The sequence below is a fragment of the Macaca thibetana genome, chromosome 5, assembly GCF_024542745.1.
Source record: "Macaca thibetana thibetana isolate TM-01 chromosome 5, ASM2454274v1, whole genome shotgun sequence".
In the NCBI taxonomy this organism is placed as follows: domain Eukaryota; kingdom Metazoa; phylum Chordata; class Mammalia; order Primates; family Cercopithecidae; genus Macaca; species Macaca thibetana.
Window position 1 is genome coordinate 136,418,572 of NC_065582.1, and position 19,644 is coordinate 136,438,215.

Genomic DNA, 19,644 nt, shown 5'->3' on the forward strand with positions numbered 1-19,644 from the left:
ATGCTGAGCATTCAGTAAATATCTGAGGAGTGAATGAATAAATGGGTCTAGTTGAATCCAATCTATACCTTGGGTGGATTACTTCATCATGACAACTAAAGAAAACGTTAGAGAACCTGACCCTCTGGCAGGAGCTCAGCAGTGCCATCAGTGTAAAGGAAGAGAAAACAAGGGATATGCCACTACACACTGACACCTCCCTGGCACTGGATTTCAAACAATTAAAGAGAATCCACCTGCCAATAATGGGTTTTTGACTTTCTAAAATTTCCATAGAGTTATCCACAGTGCACAGGCTTATTATAAAGGAAACATATCAGAGACTGTAGAAGTAGTGATGAGATGGGGTCCAGGGAGATCTGAGTGTTCACCTGTCACAGCAGCTTGAAACCAATGAGTTCTGCCAACTCTGCATTCATTGGACAGGCTTGCATTAACCTGCTCTGTAAAAGAGAAAAATTAAAAGTAAGCTTCTTCTGGGGACACAGAGAAAAATGTAAATGTAAGGGCCTGGTAGTGGGGGATAGAAATAAAAGGAGGTTGATAAACAGGGACAAAAAAATGTTGGCAGCCAAAAAAGGTGCTGTATATTAGCTACTATGATGTAAAATGGCCCAGTAGAGATCAGTGTAACATCTGCCTTGGTCATTTTTTGCTTGTCTACATATTCATGCCCAGCTTTCAGAATTCTCTGGAGACACTTGAGTAAATAGGAAGATGAGTTCCAATGAGCTGCAGCCTCCTGCTTTGCTGAAGGGTACAAAAAAAAAAAAATCTTTCTTTCCTGATTCAACTCCAGTCTCAAGCATTTCTGAACCCTTACTAACCAATGCAGATTTTAAGTACATACAAAAGAAAAAATGAAAGATAAAGAGAATACATAAGTTTAATAAATATACACATACTGTGTCAGGTCTACATGATATAGGTATCATGAGCCTTGGACTCAGAAGGACTTGGACTCAAATCCTGCCTCCATCTCATATGAGCTATGTGGGCAAGTCATCTACACTGAACTTTAGTGTAAAATAAGCAGATACATGATGCTGTGAGGATGAACTAATATCTGTGAAATAATGGACATGGAATAAGTACTCAATAAATGATACGTGTTTATTATTCAAAACAATTCAAGCACTCATCAAATTGTTTTTCTCCATACCAAGTTGTTTAGGGGATTTTCCTCAATTATTGGGACAACTATTATTAGCTCTGTCCTTGACCTTAGCTTTGGTCAACACAACCACAGGCCTTTGTCACGGAACAATACATTGGTCTGATAAACCACTTCCACCTCATCAAGCTTCTGTTTATACTGTCCTTCTGTTTGATCTATCCTATGCACTGCCTTGCCTTAAGTCCCGCTTTTTTTCCTATCAAAATCTGCCTTATCTTCCTCAAAGCCAATGTTGTAGTCCAGCTTTGCTGGCTACTCCCAGTTCTTTGCTCGACTTCTCCTCTGCATCAATTTTTTCATTTATTCATGTGTTCCATAAACAATACTGACAACCCACTAGATGCCAGAGAATTTAATAGATACATGGAAAACAAGGATGAATAAGACATAATGCCTATTGTCCTAGACTAGCAAGGAAGACTAAGAAGTGGACAGATGATCGCATTCAAGCATGATACATGCAATATAGGTCTTCATACGGGATTTGGGAGCCCACGGGAGAGGCTCTTATGCAATAGTAGTTGCTTATACCTCTGGTTCACAGTGACTTTGATTTATTTGCATCATAATTTATTGCTAACATAACCATCTTGCATGTTACATTGTGAACTCCTCGAGGAGAGATGCTGTCTTATTTGTCTTTGTGTTCTTTTGAAGTCTTGCACAATATGTTACAAATAATACATGTCCAATAAATATGTGTGGGTGAATTGAAGCCATCATCAATGAGGCTTGTTAATAGCTTGGTCTGTCTTGAAGGATTCATACTCTATAAAAGGCAGTATACATATACAGTACAGCGGCTATAATAGCTAGGATATTCAAGCTAGATAGACTGAGTTCAAACCCCCATCTCAGTCTTTAATAAGTGCTTGCATTAAGCAAAGTACTTTTGCTCTGTGTCTCAATTTCTTCTTGTATTAAAAGGAAATGATAATAATAGTATCTACCACATACATTTATACCCCCTTATCTATGGATGATATGTCCCAAGGCCCCCAGCAGATGCCTGAAACTGCGATCACACCAAACCCTATATATACAGATATATGTTGCTGAATGACAGGCATATGTCCTGAAAAATGCATGATTAGGCAACTTTGTCATTGTGCAAATATCACAGTCTATACTTACACAAACCTAAATGGTATAGTCTACTACACACCAAAGCTATATAGCACAGCCTATTGGTCTCAGGCTACAAATCTGTATAGCATGTTACCATAGGGAATTGTAACACAATGGTAAATATTTATGTATCTAAATATATCTAAACACAGAAAAAATGCATTGTGCTTATATATCTAGGTGATAGAAAATTTTCAGCTGCATTATAATCTTATGGGAGCAATGTCATATATGTGGTCCATTACTGATCAAAACTTTGTTATGGGGTATACAACTGTACTGCTTCTTTTCATCTGATAACGGAGACAGCTACTAAGTGACTAACAAGCAGGTAGCATATGCAGCATGGTTACGCTGAACAAAGGGCTGATTCATGTCCTAAGAGAGATGGAGCAGGACAGAGCAGGGGTTTATCACATTACTCAGAATGGTGTGCAATTTAAAACTGATGAATTATTTATTTCTGAAATTTTTCATTTAACACTTTTGGATGGATAACTGAAACAGGGTAAGGGAGGACTACCATAGGTTGCTATTAAAATTAAGTCAATTGGTATACTCATTAAAAATTCATTAGAAAAGTGCCTTAATGGTAACTATTTAGGTAACCCTTTGAGCTACTTAGTAACCTTCACTTCTGTAGAACAGAGACTACTCCAGGCAGAGTTTAAATTCCATAGAAAAACAGTTTCAAGTCTGGCTGCAATGCCAGTCTATTACAAATCTGGAAAACTGCTGACTTACAACTTTTTAGAAGCCATACCTCCACCTTTGCTGACCACACTAGATAATATGATGCCATCTAGGGAAAGTTCAGTTTGAAATCATTACTTCTATTCATTCACTATATCAATGTGAAAAACCTCAATACAAATAATAAATCAAATATGGCTATGTACTATGCTTCTATTATGTGTCATATAGCTTACATATATTATTTCCAATCTTTAGAACAAACTCAAGATAGATATTATTGTATCCATTCTACAGATGATAAAATTGAGGCTCAGGCAGATCATGTTACTCATCCAAAGGTTCCATTATGGCCAAGTACCTTGACACGCTCTAGCACAAGAATCTTATTCCAGTCCTTTCACTCTGACATTAGAGTCTAACTAGGTTTAGTTTGTTCTTGGCTTCGTTATCCTTGATTTGCTTATTCAGCACCACTGAAGTAGATGAAAGTTCCAGAGAGAAGTAGAAATTAAACTTGATCGTGGAAAATACTTTGCCTTATAATTTCAACAATTTAGTGTGAGTCAAGTGGAGACAGGATTTCAAATAGTTATCCGATCCCAGTCCTATCTTCCAGACAGTTCTATAGAAAAGTTGACTGACGGCTGCTGCTCCTATTTTCTAAGATTCATGGGTATACACATTTCAGGGCCTCTGTTTGTAAATTTCAATATTTAGGAGCCATTAAACCTAGTTTATCCTTTTTTATATATTCAAACTCTTTGCATACTCAACTCATTAGCTTTTATTCTGTCCACTACAGATTTAGAGAACAGCTGGTCATTGCCATCTTTATAATTACACTTCATATGGTCTAACACAGCACAGTCCAAGAGAAATATACTGTGAGCCACATATGTAATTTTAAATTAACTAGTAGTCTCATTTTTAAAAAAGTAAAATAGAATAGGTTAAATTAACTTTGATAATGTATTCATTTCCTGCATATGCTGCAACAAAGCACCACAAACTTGGGGGCTTAAAACAACAACATATGTATTTACTTGGAGTTCTGGAAGCCAGAAGTCCAAAATCAGTACCGCTAGGCTGAAATGAAAATGTCAGCAGGACTGCATTTTCTCCAGAGGCTCTAGGGAGGATCGTTCCTTGCCTCTACCAGCTTCCGGTGGCTGCTGTCATTTCTTGACTTGTGACCACATCACTCATCTCTGCTTCCATCTTCACATCACTTTCTCCTCCATACGTGTGTCTGACTCCCTCTACCTTCCTCTTATAAGGATACATGTGACTGCATTTAGGGCCCACTTGGATAATCCAGAATCATCTCCCTATCTCAAGATCCTTTGATCATATTTACAAAATTAATTAACTTTGATCATATCTGCAAAAATTCTTTCTCTAAGTAGAGTAACAGTTTAAGTTCCAAGGATTAAAATCTGATATCTTTGGGGGTCATTATCCAAACTAGTACAAATAATATATTTTATTTAATCCAATATATCCAAGATGTTATTTCAGCATGTAATCAACATTCTATAACAACTTTTCTAAATCTAGTGTGTCTTTTGATGCTTACAACAAATCTCAATTAGAATCAGTCACATTTCAAGATAGCAACCCAATAATTGTGGGGGACTTCAATACTGACAGCACTAGATAGATCATCAAGACAGAAAGTCAACAAAGAAACAGTAGACTTAAACTCTACCCTAAAACAAATGAACTTAATAGGTATTTACAGAAACTTCTTCCCAACAACTGCAGAATACACATTGTTTTCATCAGCACATAGAACATTATCAAAGATAGACCTTATTTTAGCCACAAAACAAGTCTCAATAAATTTAAGAAAACTGAAATCATATCAAGTATCTTCTCAGACTACAATGGAATAAAACTGGAAATCAATTTCAAAAAGAATTCTCAAAACTATACAAATACACGGAAATGAAATAATCTGCTCTGGAATAATTTTGGGGTTAGTGAAATCAAGATGGAAATTTCAAAATTCTTTGAAATGAATAATAGTGACACAACTTCTCAAAACCACTGGGATGGAGTAAAAGTGGTATTAAGAGGAAAGTTCATAGCATTAAATGCGTACATCAAAAAGTCTGAAAAAGCACAAATAGACAACCTAATGTCGCACCTCAAGGAACTAGATAAACAAGAACAATTCAAACCCAAACCCAACAGAAGAAAAGAAATAACAATGATAAGAGAAGAACTAAATGAAATTGAAAAAAAAAAAGAAAAAAAAACACAAAAGGTAAATGAAGCAAAAAACTGGTTTTTGGAAAAGGTAAACTAAATTCATAGATCATTAGTGAGATAAATCAGAAACAAAAGAAAAGAGAAAATACAAATAACCTCAATTAGAAATGAAACTGGAGGAAGGAGCTGGCAAGATGGCTAAATAAGAACAGCACCCCTCTACAGTTCCCAGTGAAACCAACGCAGAAAGCAGGTGATTTCTGCATTTCCAACTCAGGTACCTGGTTCATCTCACTGGGACTGGTTAGACAGTGGGTGCAGCTCATGGAGAGCGAGCAGAAGCAGGATGGAGTGTCACCTCACCCGGGAAGCACAAGGGGTCAGGGAACTCCCTCCCCTAGCCAAGGGAAGCTATGAGGGATGGTGCTGTCCAGCCCAGATACTAGGCTTTTCCCATGGTCTTCACAACCTGCAGACCAGGAGATTCTCTCGGGGGCCCACACCACCAGGGTCCTGGGTTTCAAGCACAAAACTGGGCAGCCGTTTGGGCAGACACCAAGCTAGCTGCAGGAGTTTTTTTTTGTTTGTTTGTTTGTTTTGTATCCCAGTGGCACCTGTAACATCAGTGAGACGGAACTGTTCACTCCCCTGGAAAGATGACTGAAGCCAGGGAGCCGAGTGGTCTTGCTCAGCGGATCCCACCCCCACGGAGCCCAATGAGCTAACATACACTGGCTTGAAATTCTTGCTGCCAGCACAGCAGTCTGAAGTCAACCTGGGATGCTTGAGCTTGGTTGGGGGAGAGGCGTCCACCACTAGAGAGGCTTGAGAAGGTGGTTTTCTGCTTATAGTTTAAACAAAGCTGCTGGGAAGTTCGAACTGGGTGCAGAACCCACTGCAGCATAGCAAAGTCGCTGTGGCCAGACTGCCTCTCTAGATTCCTCCTCTCTGGACGGGGCATCTCTGAAAGAAAGGCAGCAGCCCCCGTCAGGGGCTTATAGATAAAACCCCTATTTCCCTGGGACAGAGGAGCTGGGGGAAGGGGCAGATGTGGATGCAGATTCAGCAGACTTAAAGGTTCCTGCCTGCTGGCTCTGAAGAGAGCAGCAGATCTCCAAGCACAGTGTTCAAGTTCTGTCAAGGGACAGACTGTCTCTTCAAGTGGGTTCCTGACCCCCATGCCTCCTGGCTGGAAGACATCTCTCAGCAGGGGTTGACAGGCGCCTCATACAGAAGAGGTTTGGCTGGTATCTGTTAGGTACTCCTCTGGGATGAAGCTTCCAGAGGAAGGAACAAGCAGGAATCTTTGCTGGTCTGCAGCCTCCACTGGTGATAACCAGGCAAACAGGGTCTGGAGTGGATCTCCAGCAAACTCGCAGCAGAGGGGCCTGACTGTCAGAAGGAAAACTAACAAAAAGAAAGCAATAGCATCAACGTAAAGAAAAAGGACACCCTTGCGAAAATGCCATCTGAAGGTCACCAACATCAAAGATCAAAGGTAGATAAATCCATGAAGATGAGGAAAAACCAGGGCAAAAATGCTGAGAAGTCCAAAAACTAGAAGGCCTCTTTTCCTCCAAAACGTCACAACTCTTCACCAGCAAGGAAACAAAACTGGACAGAGAATGAGTTTGACAAATTGACAGAGTAGGCTTCAGAAAGTGGGTAATAACAAACTACTTCAAGCTAAAGGAGTAGGTTCTAACCCAAAGCAAGAAAGCTAAGAATTTTGATAAAAGATTACAGGAACTGTTAACTAGAATAATCAGTTTAGAGAAGAACATAAATGACCTGATGGAGCTGAAAAACACAGCATGAGAACTTCATGAAGCATACACAAGTATCAATAGCTGAATCAATCAAGCAGAAAAAAGGTATCAGATATTGAAGATCAACTTACTGAAGTAGTGCATGAAGACAAGATTAGAGAGAAAAAGGATGAAAAGGAATGAACAAAGCCTCCAAGAAATACGGGACTATGTGAAAAGACCAAAGTAAAGTTTGATTGGTATACATGAAAATGATGAGGAGAATGGAACCAAGTTGGAAAACACTCTTCAGAATATTATCCAGAGAACTTGCCCAGCCTAGCAAGACAGGCAAAAATTCAAATTCAGGAAATACAGAGAATATCACAAAGATACTCCTCAACAAGAGCAACCCCAAGACACAAAATCATCAATTCACCAAGGTTGAAATGAAGGAAAAAATGTTAAGGGCAGCCAGAGACAAAGGTCGGGTTACCCGCAAAGGGAAGCCCATCAGACTAACAGCAGATCTCTCTGCAGAAACCCTACAAGCCAGAAGAGAATGGGGACCAATATTCAACATTCTTAAAGAAAGAATTTTTAATCCAGAGTTTCATATCCAGTGAAACTAATCTTCAAAAGCAAAGGAGAAATGCAATCCTTTACAGACAGGCAAATGCTGAGAGATTTGGGCACCATTAAGCCTGTCTTACAAGAGTTCCTTAAGGAAGCACTAAATATGGAAAGGAACAACCAGTGCCAGCCACTGCAAAAACATGCCAAATTGTAAAGACCATCGACACTATGAAGAAAACATCAACTAACGGGCAAAATAACCAGCTAGCATCAAAATAAGAGGATCAAATTCACACATAACAATATTAACCTTAAATGTAAACTGGCTAGATGCCCCAATTAAAAGACACAGACTGGTAAATAGGATAAAGAGTCAAGACCCCTTGGTGTGCTGTATTCAGGAAACCCATCTCATGGGCAAAGACACACATAGGCTCAAAATAAAAGGATGGAAGAATATTTACCAATCAAATGGAAAGCAAAAAGAAACCAGGGGTTGCAATCTTAGTCTCTGATAAAACAGACTTTAAACCAACAAAGATATAAAAAGACAAAGAAGGGCATTACATAATGGTAAAGCGATTATTGCAACAAGAACAGCTAACTATTCTAAATATATATATACCCAATCAATGAGCACCCAGATTCATACAGCAAGTTCTTACAGACCCACAGAAAGACATAGACTCCCACGGAATCATAATGGGAGACTTTAACACCCCACTATCAATATTAGACAGATTAACAAGACAAAATTAAGAAAATTAAGAAGGATATTCAGGACTTGAACTCAGCTCTGGACCAAGCAGATTGAATAAACATCTACAGAACTCTCCACCCCAAATTAGCAGGATATACATTCTTCTCAGAACCACATCTCACTTATTCTAAAATTGATCACATAATCGGAAGTAAAACATATCGCAGCAAATGCAAAAGAATAGAAATCATAACAGCCTCTCAGACCACAGTGCAATCAAATTAGAACTCAGGATTAAGAAACTCACTCAAAACTGCACAACTACACAGAAAGTGAACAACCAGCTCCTGAATGAATACTGGGTAAATAACAAAATTAAGGCAAAAATAAATAAGTTCTTTGAAACCAATGAGAACAAAAACACAACGTACCAGAATCTGTGGGACACAGCTAAAGCAGTGTTTAGAGGGAAATTTATAGCACTAAATGCCCACAGGAGAAAGCGAGAAAGATCTAAAATCGACACCATAACATCACAATTAAAAGAACTAGAGAAGCTAGAGTAAACAAATCAAAAGCTAGCAGAAGGCAAGAAATAACAAAGATCAGAGCAGAACTGAAGAAGATAGAGACACAAAAAAAAACCCTTAAAAAAATCAATGAATCCTGGAACCGGTTTTTTGAAAAGATTAACAAAATAGATAGACTGCTAGCCAGACTAATAAAGAAGAGAGAAGAATCAAATAGACACAATAAAAAATGATAAAGACCATATCACCCCTGATCCCACAGAAATACAAACTACCATCAGAGAGTACTATAAACACCTCTATGCAAATAAACTAGAAAATCTAGAAGAAATGGATAAATTTCTGGATGCATACACATTTCCAAGACTAAACCAGGAATAAGTTGAATTGCTGAATAGACCAATAACAAGTTCTGAAGTTAAGGAAGTAATTCACAGCCTACCAACCAAAAAAATCCTGATCCACAGCTGAATTCTACCAGAGGTACAAAGAGGAGCTGGTACCATTCCTTCTAAAATTATCCCAAACAACAGAAAAAGAGGGAATCCACCCTAACTCATTTTATGGGGCCAGCATCATCCTGATACCAAAACCTGGCAGAGACACAACAGAACAAGAAAATTTCAGGCCAGTATCGCTGATGAACATTGATGTGAAAATTCTCAATAAAATACTGAAAAACCGAATCCAGCAGCACATCAAAAAGCTTATCCACCATGATCAAGTGCATCAAGGAAGAGAGGAAGTCAAATTGTCTCTGTTTGCAGATGATATGATTATATACTTAGAAAACACCATCATCTCAGCCCAAAAATCTCCTTAAGCTGATAAGCAACTTCAGCAAAGTCTCAGGATACAAAATCAATGTGCAAAAATCACGAGCATTCCTATACACCAATAATAGACAAACAGAGCCAAATCATGAGTGAACTCCCATTCACAATTGCCACAAAGAGAATAAAATACCTATGAATACAACTTACAAGGGATGTGAAGGACCTCTTCAAGGAGAACTACAAACCACTGCTCAAGGAAATAAGAGAGGACACAAACAAATGGAAAAACATTCCATGTTCATGGACAGGAAGAATCAATATTGTGAAAATGGCCATCTGCCCAAAGTAATCTATTGATTCAATGTTATTTCCTTCAAGCTACCATCGACTTTCTTTACAGAATTAGAAAAAACTGCTTTAAATTTTATATGAAACCAAAAAGAGCCCATATAGCCAAAACAATCCTAAGCAAAAAGAACAAAGCTGGAGACATCGTGCTACCTGACTTCAAATTATACTACAAGGCTACAGTAACCAAAAGAGCATGGTACTGATACCAAAACAGATATATAGACCAATGGAACAGAATAGAGGCCTCAGAAATAACACCACACATCTACAACCATCTGATCTTTGATAAACCTGGCAAAAACAAGCAATGGGGAAAGGATTCCCTATTTAATACGTGGTGTTGGGAAAACTGGCTAGCCATATGCAGAAAACTGAAACTGGACTCCTTCCTTACACCTTATACAAAAATTGACTCAAGATGGATTAAAGATTTAAACATAAGACCCCAAACCATAAAAACCCCAGAAGAAAACCTAGGCAATACCATTCAGGAAATAGGCATGGGCAAAGACGTCATAATTAAAACACCAAAAGCAATGGCAACGAGAGCCAAAATTGACAAATGGGATCTAATTAAACTAAAGAGCTTCTGCACAGCAAAAGAAACTATCATCAGAGTGAACAGGCAACCTACAGAATGGTAGAAAATTCTTGCAATCTACTCATCTGACAAAGGACTAATATTCAAAATCCACAAGGAACTTTAACAAATTTGCAAGAAAAAAACAAACAACCCCACCAAAAATTGGGCAAAGGATATGAACAGACACCTCTCAAAAGAAGACATTTATGTGGCCAACAAACATAAAAAAAGATCACCATCACTGGTCATTAGAGAAATCCATATCAAAACCACAAGGAGATACCATCTCATGGCAGTTAGAATGGCGATCATTAAAAAGTCAGGAAACAACAGATGCTGGAGAGGAACTGGAGAAATAGGAATGCTTTTACACTGTTGATGGGAATCAAACTGGTTCAACCATCGAGGAAGACAGTGTGGCGATTCCTCAAGGATCTAGAACCAAAAATGTCATTTGACCCAGGAATTCCATTACTGGATATATACCCAAAGGATTATAAATCATTCTACTATAAAGACACATGCACACCTATGTTTACTGCAGCAGTATTCACAATAGCGAAGACTTGGAACCAACCCAAATGCCCATCAATGATAGACTGGATAAAGAAAATGTGGTACATATACACCATGGAATACTATGCAGCCATAAAAAAGGATGAGTTCATGTCCTTTGCAGGGACATGGATGAAGCTAGAAACCATCATCCTCAGCAAACTAACACAGGAACAAGAAACCAAACACCACATTTTCTCACTCATAAGTGGGAGCTGAACAATGAAAACACAAGGACACAGGGAGGGGAATATCACACACTGGGGCCTGTCAGGGGTGGGAGGAAAGGGTAGGGATAGCATTAGAAGAAATACCTAATGTAGATAACAGGTTGATGGGTACAGCAAACCACCATGACACAATTATGCCTATGTAACAAACCTGCATGTTCTGCACTCTGTATCCCAGAAATTAAAGTATAATAAAAAAATAAAGAAATGAAACCAGTGATATTAAAACTTATACCTCAGAAATGCAAAAGATAACTCAAGTCTACTATGAACACCTTATGCACAAAACTAGAAAATCTAGAGGAGATGGATGAATTTCTGGAATTATACAAGCCTCCTAAATTAAATCAGCAAGAAATAAAAACCCTGAACAAACCAATATCAAGGAGTGACACTACATCAATAATAATTTTTAAAAAATTGCCAACAACAATAAAAACAAAACAAGACCAGATGGATTCACAGCTGAATTCTATCAAACATTCAAAGAAGAATTGGTACCAATCCTTACTGACACTTTTCCAAAAGATACAAAAGGAGGGAATCCCACCTAAATCTTTTTATGAAGCCTGTATCACCCTAATACCAAAACCAGGAGAGGACTTAACAATGAAAGAAAACTATACACCAATATTTCTGATGAACATAGATGCAAAAATCCTTAACAAAATACTGGCTAACCAAATCCAGCAGCATATCAAAAAGATAATACATCATGATCAAGTGGTTTCCATATCAGGGATACAGGGATGGCTTAACATATACCAGTCAATAAATGCGATACATCACATAAACAGAATTAAAAACAAAAATCATATGATCATCTCAATAGGTGCAAAAAAGCATCTGATAAAATCTAGCATCCCTTTATGATAAGATCCCTCAACAAAACAGGCATAGAAGGGACATACCTCAAAGTAATTAAAACCATATATGACAAACCCACAGCCAGCATCATACTGAGTGGGGAAGAGTTAAAACATTCCCCCTGAAAACTGGAACAAGACAAGGATGCCCACTTTCACCACTGTTATTCAAATAGCACTGGAAGTCCTAGCCCAGAGCAATGGGAGACAAGAGAAAGAAATAAAGGACTTCCAAGTTGAAAAAGAGGAAGTCAAACTGTTGTTATTCACCGATGATATGATTGTATACCTAGAAAAACCCTAAAGACTCATCCAAAACGCTCCTAGATCTGATAAACAAATTCAGTAGCAATGAAACAGAACAGAGAACCCAGAAATAAAGCCAAATACTTCTATCTAACTGATCTTTGATGAAGCATACAAAAACACAAATTGAGGAATGGACACCCTATTCAATAACTGGTGCTGGGAAAACTGGCAAGCCACATGTAGAAGAAAGAAACTGGATTCTAATATCTCACCATATACAAAAATCACCTCAAAATGAATCAAAAACTTAAATCTAAAGCCTGAAACCATAAAAAGTCTAGAAGACGACATTGGAAATACTCTTCTAGACATTGGCTTAGGGAAAGAATTCATGACTAAGGCCCCAAAAGCAAATGCAACAAAAACAAAAATAAATAAATGGGACCTAATTAAACTAAAAAGCTTCTGCACAGCAAAAGAAATAATCAGCAGAGTAAACAGACAACTCACAGAGTAGGAGAAAATATTTGCACACTATGCATCCAACAGAGGACTAATATCCAGAATCTATAAGGAGCTCAAACAAATTAGCAAGAAAAAAGCAAATAATGCCACCAAACAGTGGGCAAAGGACATGAATAGACAACTGTTTAAAAAGATAAACAAATGGCCAAAAATCACGAAACAATGCTCAGTATCAGTAACTATCAGAAAAATACAAATTAAAACAACAATGGGATACCATCTTATCCCTGCAAGAATGGCCATAATTAAAGTAAAAAAATAATAGATGTTGGTGTGGATGTAGTGAAAAGGGAACACTTTTACACTTCTGGTGGAAATGTAAAGTAGTACAACCACTGTGAAAAACAGTAGGGAGATGCTTTAAAGAACTAAAAGCAGAACTACCATTTGATCTAGCAACCCCACTACTGGTTATATACCCAAAGGAAACAAAGTCATTATATGAAAAAGGCACATGTATGTGCATGTTTATAGTAGCACAATTTACAATTGCAAAAAAAATGGAACCAACCTCAGTGCCCGTCAACCAACAAGTGGATAAAGAAAAAGTGATATATACACATCATGGAATACAAAAGGAATTAAATAATGTCTTTGGCAGCAACTTGGATGGACCTGGAGGCTGTTTTTCTAAGTGAAGTAACTCAGGAATGGAAAATCAAATATTGTTATGTTCTCACTTATAAGTGGGAGCTAAGCTATGAGGATGCATAGGCACAAGAATAATATAATGGACTTTGGGGACTCAGGAGGGAAGGGTGGGAGGGGGTGAGGAGTAAGAGACTACATATTGTGTACAGTGTACACTTCTCGGGTGATGGGTGCATCAAAATCTCAGAAATCAGCACTAGAGAACTTTTCCATGTAACCAAAAACCACCTGTACCCCCGAAACCATGGCAATATAAATTTTAAAAAAATTTTAATTAAAAATGGTAAAGGTGAAGGTCAAGAGGTTATACAATTTATCCAAGGGCACAACTGGTAAATGGAAGAGCAGCATTTGGATCAGGTCTATATACTTCAATAAGGCTTTTGATTGTTTCAGTGTAACACTTTGAGACTTCCCATTCCCTATTCCACAAATCTTAAGCCACATTGGACAACTTCTTATTCCCTACACCTGCTGATTATATAATGTATCTTTTTTTTTTTTTTTTTTTTTTTTTTTTTTTTTGAGACGGAGTCTCGCTCTGTCGCCCAGGCTGGGGTGCAGTGGCCGAATCACAGCTCACTGCAAGCTCCGCCTCCTGGGTTCACACCATTCTCCTGCCTCAGCCTCCCGAGTAGCTGGGACTACAGGCGCCCGCCACCTCGCCCGGCTAGTTTTTTGTATTTTTCAGTAGAGACGGGGTTTCACCGTGTTAGCCAGGATGGTCTCGATCTCCTGACCTCATGATCCGCCCGTCTCGGCCTCCCAAAGTGCTGGGATTACAGGCTTGAGCCACTGCGCCCGGTCTGTATCTTAACGTACCCTTGCTCTTGTTATTCTTTCATCTTAGAATGCCCCTTCTTCCATTGTCATGTGATGAAATCTTACACTCAAAGCTCCCCGCAATCCATGAAGCCTCTCCTGATTTCCCCAAATAAAGTCAACCATTCTTTCCTTTAAGTAAATAAATAAATAAATAAATAAATAAATAAATAAGGAATTGGCCAGGCAAAGTGGCTCATTCCTGTAATCCCAACACTACTTTGGGAGGCGGAGGGGGGCAGATTGTATGAGTCTAGGAGTCTGAGACCAGCATGGGCATCATGGCAAAACCCCGTCTCGACAAAAACAAACAAACAAACAAACAAAATATTAGCCAGGTTTGGTGGTACGCACCTGTGGTCCCAGCTATTCAGGAGGCTGAGGTGGGAGGATGACTTGAGCCTGGGAGGCAGAGGTTGCAGTGACCTGAGAGTGCACCACTGTACTCCACCCTCAGCAACAGAGTGAGAACCTATCTCAAAAAATAAAAAGAAAGAAAGAAAAGAATTAGCCACATTTCAAGTGCTCAGTAGCCACATGTGAACAGTTTAGAAAGGAATGCTTTAGTTTCTCATCAGCAATTTTCTTTTCTTGTTCAGAAGCAAAGTAGCTTCCATTAATTTCATCAATAAAGGCGTTCTCATTCAATTATTTTTCTTGTTATCATCATGGGTATAATTCCCATCTTTCTGCTTCATAGTATCGCTGTGAGGATTAATGTAAGAAGACCCTTAAGAAAATGTGATTTATTGTATGGTTCCTTCAAAAGGCATCCAAATTTATTGCCAAAGTGTTGTGCTCAGTATCCTATAGTCCTATGCCTGCTCATACACTTGGTGTAACTGGAACCTACAACAAAATCACACAAATGAAGGAGTGGGGTCCCTCTGTAGACTAGAGTTGGGAGCTTGAGCAGTACAGCTGGTCATGGATAAAGAAATATGAGGAAGACAGGCTCAATGTTTAGAGAACCAATGAAAAGAAATATACTCATTTCTGCATGAAAAATATTCATGCACTCATTTAATAAATGTATCACATCATAGGCACAATATTAGGTGTGGGGCATGCAATGCTCAATGGTAAGAAAAAACAGGTATATATCCACCCCAGGGTTTAGAGTTTAGAGAGAAGGAAGAAATGAATGAAAAGGAAAACTACAACTGTCAACATTTCTACCAAGGAGTAGAAGATGGTTCTCTGAAGGAGAGAGTTTGACCTTTTCAGGGAGGTTGGAGAAGGTATCCTCTAAGAAATATTAATTAAACTAAGTGATATGGTTTAGGCTGTATCCCCATCCAAATCTCATCTTGAATTGTAGTTCCCATAATTCCCACGTGTCATGGGAGGGACCCGGTGTGAGGTAATTGAATCATGGGGGCAGGTCTTTTCCGTGCTGTTCTCATGATAGTAAATAAGTCTCACAAGATCTGATGGTTCCCCCTGCACACACAGTCTTGCCTGTTGCCATGTAAGACGTGACTTTGCTCCTCATTTACCTTCAGCCATGGTTATTAGGCCTCCCCAGCCATGTAGAACTGTGAGTCTATTATTTCTTTCCTTTATAAATTACCCAGTCTCAGGTATGTCTTTATTAGCAGCATAAGAACAGACTAATACACGGAGATATGAAGCATAAGTAAGAATTAACTCAGTGAAGAGGAGAGAAGAACACATTGTGGCAAGAGAAACTCATACACAAAGACTCTTCTGTAGGAGGAATTATGACAGTAATATGGATAAGAACCAGGATGACTGGAGTGCAGAGAATGAACAGAGAGGACCAGACACAGATGAAACCAGAGAGGGAGGAGGATCTCAATTATGTAGGCCACGTAAGAGAGTTCTATCTTTTTTTTTTTTTTTTTCAGTAAATAATAATCCACTGTGCTGTGGAAAGATCATTCTGTTGAAGTGTAAAGAACAGATTGGTAAGGAGACAAGAGTAGATACAGGTGGAACAATGAAGGGGCTGTTACAGGAGTCTTGGCAAAAGAAGATGGCATGGAGTAGATATGGAGTCATCCTTGATTCCTCGTTTTCTTTCATATCCCACAACTAATCCATTAAAACATCTTGTTGACTGAATCCAAATGACCCTTTTCACACCTATTCTGTTAAACTGAAATCCAAGCCACCAGAATTTCTCCTCTGGACTATATCAACTGTCTTATCTGGTCTCTCTGCTTCCAGTATTGATCCTGTAGTTTATTCTACACATGGAAGCCAAAGGAATCCTTCTATAAAGTAAGTCAAACCACAGTATTCACTAGCTCAACATCCCTCAATGACTTCCCATCTCACTCAGAATGAAAGCCCAAATCTTTCAAGGTGCTCTATGATCTGGCCCCTACCAAATCTGATCCCATCTCCTCTCTATCCCCTTTGCCACAATGGTCAGCTTTAAACAAACCAAGCATGATCTAACCTCAGGCCTTGGAACTTGCCGTACCCTCTGCCTGAACTACTTTTCTTAAACACCACATAGCCCCCACTTGAAACTCATAATTTATGTCTCCATTTAGCCCCTCCTCATGTGGCTCCCTCATCTAAAACTGCTACTCCTATTTTATAACCACGAAAGCGAGGGAGCAAGTCACAGAGATACCTGGGAGAAAGGCATTCCAGGCTCTGGGAAAGGCAAATACAAAACAGTAAGGTAGGGATACAAGGAACAGCAAGGAAAACAGACAAGACTGGAGTAAAACAGGGCAGTAGGAGGGAGGCTGTGCTGCAGGTAACAAGGACCAGTTCACATAGTGCTTGCGTGCACATTATGGCGAGATCAGTGCTCTTGCCCTGAGATGAGAAGTCATTGAAGGGTTTCGAGCAGAGGAATGGTGTGACCTGACTTATATTTTAACAGGTTTATTCTGAATAGTGTGTTGAAAATTGACTTAAATGAGGCAAGAGCAGAAGCAGGGAGTTTAGTTTTGAAGCTATCATAATAAGACAGGTAAGAAGTAATGGTGGCTTAGATGAGGCAAGGAGCAGCAAAGTGGAGAGAAATATTCAGATTCTGAATATATATTGAAGGTAGGTGTGTCTGAATTTGATGATAGATAAAATGAGTCATGTAAAAGAAAGATTTGGGGCCTGAACAGTTGGTAAGTAGTGCAGTCATTAATTGGGATGAGGAAGGCTATGGGTTTGGGAACAGTTGTCAGCAGCTCAGTTTTGGAAGTTGGCTTCAAATTGCCATTTGACATCTGTCTTAGTCTATTTGGGCTTCTTTAACAAAGTACCATTTACTGGGTGGTTATAAAAAATAGAAATTTTATTTCTACAGTTCTGGAAGCTGGATGTCTGAGATCAAGGTGCCAGAATGATTGGGTTCTGGTGAGGGTGCTCTTCCAAGTTGCAGACTGCCTTCTTCTCATTGTATCCTGACATGTCAGTAAAAGAGTAAGAGAGTTCTCAGGGGTCCCTTTAAAAGGGCACCCAAATCCCATTCATGAGAGTTCCACCCTCATGTTCTAATCACCTCCTCAAAGCCCTTCCTCCAAACACCATCACACTGAGTATTAGGATTTCAACATATACCTTCTGGAGGGACAGACATATTCAGTTCATTGCAACATCCAAGTGAAGATGTCAGTGAGGCAGTTGGATGCACAAGTTTGTATTTGGAGGATGGTCTTGGCAGGAGGTATACATTTGAAAGTCATCAGGGGCCAGGTGTGGTGGCTCACGCCTATAATCCCAGCACTTTGGGAGGCCGAGGTGGGCGGATCATGAGGTCAGGAGATCGAGACCCTCCTGGCTAACATGGTGAAACCCTGTCTCTACTAAAAAAAAAAAAAAATACAAAAAATTACCCCGGCGTGGTGGCGGGGGCCTGTAGTCCCAGCTACTCGGGAGGCTGAGGCAGGAGAATGGCGTGATCCTGGGAGGCGGAGCTTGCAGTGAGCCGAGATGGTGCCACTGCACCTCCAGCCTGGGCAGCAGAGGGAGACTCCATCTCAAAAACGAAACAAACAAACAAAAAAACCCGGAAGTCATCAGGGTATCAGTGGTATTTTCAGTCACAAGCTTGGATGAGATCACCATCGAATAACCACTGCTTGCAACTAAAAATCTGGTGTAGAGTACAGAAGAAAAGGAGAAGGTTCACAGTTGTAACACACTGATAAAATGATCATTCTGGGCTATAGCTTACTCAGAGGGAAGAGACCTCCAATGGGCAGGTGAGGAAAATAGAGTAATGTGGGTACATGGTTATGCCAGGGGTCTGAACTACTGCTCACAAATACCAAAGCCATAGTTAACCTCTCAGAGAACGTGTGGCCAAATTAACTCCCTGGGCCCAGCCCCAGCTGTCTGTTATAAATGACTCAAGCCTCCTCCAGAACCAAAGCCGTTACATGAGTTACAATGCTGAGGTCACCCCTGAGCTGATTTACTGCCCTGAACATAATTTTATATGTATGCTTTCTCCAACCACATCACTTTCGCTCTTATACTCAGCTTCAGTGATTCATAAAATCTCCCAGATCATAATAGTTATAATGATGACCATGACGATCCCAATTCTCTGAGCATGGCCAAAGGGTAAGCTATCGTAAACCCAAATGAAAGAGGAAAACGCTCTCTCTACAGGCAGCTCCAGGGTAGAAGAGAGGGCTGACTTGATCCCTCATGGCCATCTACTCCTCACCCCAACTTTACTGTCAGCATGGTTCTCCACAAGAGTGTGACCTGGGACTTGAATGTGGAAGTCATAGGACCCAATTCAAAGGGTATAGGAGATTATAAAATGTGTGGAATGTAATAGATGGAGAAGAGTTTCTACTATGTCAAGTGCATACTTGCTAGCATTACTGTTCTTACCACTAAGACCACTGCTCCCATCAGCTCCACCAACATCATCATCATCACCGTCACCAGAGAGAGGGATTTTACGGTAACATATGTAGAAGTCTAAGCCACAACCTCCCATCAGTCCTCCTCTCCTGCCCACTCCAAAGCCTAGTCTGTAGGAGCAGCCAAAACCATGCCTTGGGCAAGCAAAATCAAGGTGGCAGTCCTAGCTTTCATATTTTGTCTATCTCTTACCTTCCGGCTTAACTGCCTGACGGTTTGTAGTTACTTCTTATTAACCTGCAGTCCATATGTGCTAACAGCATGATTTTCCTTTTCAGTTGTGTTGGTTAAAAATCACAGGTGACCTGCATCCCAGAACATTTGAACTATGAGATGCATTTCAGGCACTCTATATTCAAAGTACACAGAACTCACATAAACAGCTGAAGGTTACTAGGAAGTGG

The 19,644-nt window shown here is 39.5% G+C and overlaps 1 protein-coding gene across 1 annotated transcript in view; it reads left to right on the plus strand.

Annotated features, from left to right (window-relative positions):
- The first annotated feature begins 4,014 nt into the window (after window positions 1-4,014).
- OCIAD2 (OCIA domain containing 2) overlaps window positions 4,015-19,644 on the plus strand; it is a 1,147,735-nt gene continuing 1,132,105 nt past the window's right edge. Inside the window, exon 1 of the mRNA XM_050790191.1 lies at window positions 4,015-4,018. The gene's annotated coding sequence lies outside the window, so the exon portion shown is untranslated. The remainder of the gene's footprint in view (window positions 4,019-19,644) is intronic.